General features: G+C 45.7%; 1 non-coding gene across 1 annotated transcript; it reads right to left on the bottom strand.

Moving 5' to 3' along the window:
- Positions 1–633: 633 nt before the first annotated feature.
- On the bottom strand, positions 634–740 carry LOC111896218 (small nucleolar RNA R71). The gene has a single exon (XR_002851832.2). It is a non-coding gene; the product is annotated as a small nucleolar RNA R71 (small nucleolar RNA).
- Positions 741–1,130: the final 390 nt, after the last annotated feature.

The raw sequence follows: 1,130 nt of genomic DNA, 5'->3' as shown, positions 1-1,130 counted from the left end.
ACACCCTTGGTGCCACCACTTGATGATCCCGAGTCTGTAATTCACAAGAAAAAGACGCCCTTACAAGAATTAAAGTCAGCTTTTTCAAGGAAGTCGGGAAAGAAGACAGGAGAGTCAAGTTCATCCGCGAGGCACAAGAGCAATTTTGAGCACTTGGATCAAATACCCGTCCAAACCGAATCCGAATATGATACCGAGCCGGAATTTGAAGAACATACGAGCGAACCCGAGAACGAGCCAAGGAACAAGATGGCAACAATTGAAGAGATGTCCATGGGAGCTTACAAGAAGCGGATCCGAGAAGATATGGGTCTCGGTTTAGTCCAACCCGCAATACCTGCCACTGCCACATTCGAGTTGAAGGGGCACATCTTGACTGCACTGAAGGATATCCCATTTTTTGGGAAAGATCATGAGGATGCTTTTAAGCATCTAGATGAAGTCAACAACATTGCAGATTACTTTAATGTCCCAAATGTCAACAGAAACACCGTCTTGCTTAGGATGCTTCCCATCACTTTCAAAGGAGCTGCTAAGGAGTAGTTAAAGACACTTCCACGGGGTACAATTACCACTTGGGCTCAAATGCATGAGCAATTCCTGGACCAGTTTTTCCCGCCATCCAAGATAGCCAAACTCAAGAAGGCAATAGCCAACTTTGAGCAACAGCCGGGGGAGTCATTGTACGAAGCATGGGAGCGGTACAAGGGCTTGCTCAGAAATTTCCCTCAGCATGATCTAAATGTGCAACAAGAGATGTCGATCTTCTATGATGGGGTCAACGTTATGATGAGACAACTCCTTGACTCTCAAGGACCTTTGACAAAGAAAAATCCAAGGGAGGTTAAGGCGCTGATTGAAGAATTTGCGATGCACTCTCGTGAATACCACAACCCTAGGCAAGATGGAATCAAAGGTGGTGGAGGGGCCCAAACTGAAGAAATAGCAGCTGTGATGGCTATGCTGAATAATTTGGATCGAAGGATAACACAAATGGACCAGTCAATACATGCCATAAGAGTGGGTTGCGAGAGATGTAGTGGTCCACACTTGACCAAGGACTGCAATTTAGATGAGTTTGGGAACAGAAAAGCTCAAGTGTGCTACTCGAGTGGGGATAAGTTTGATGA

The sequence above is a fragment of the Lactuca sativa genome, chromosome 8, assembly GCF_002870075.4.
Source record: "Lactuca sativa cultivar Salinas chromosome 8, Lsat_Salinas_v11, whole genome shotgun sequence".
Taxonomy (NCBI): Eukaryota; Viridiplantae; Streptophyta; class Magnoliopsida; order Asterales; family Asteraceae; genus Lactuca; species Lactuca sativa.
The sequence above is the reverse complement of the archived record's forward strand: the minus strand, read 5'-3'. Positions and strand labels throughout refer to the sequence as shown.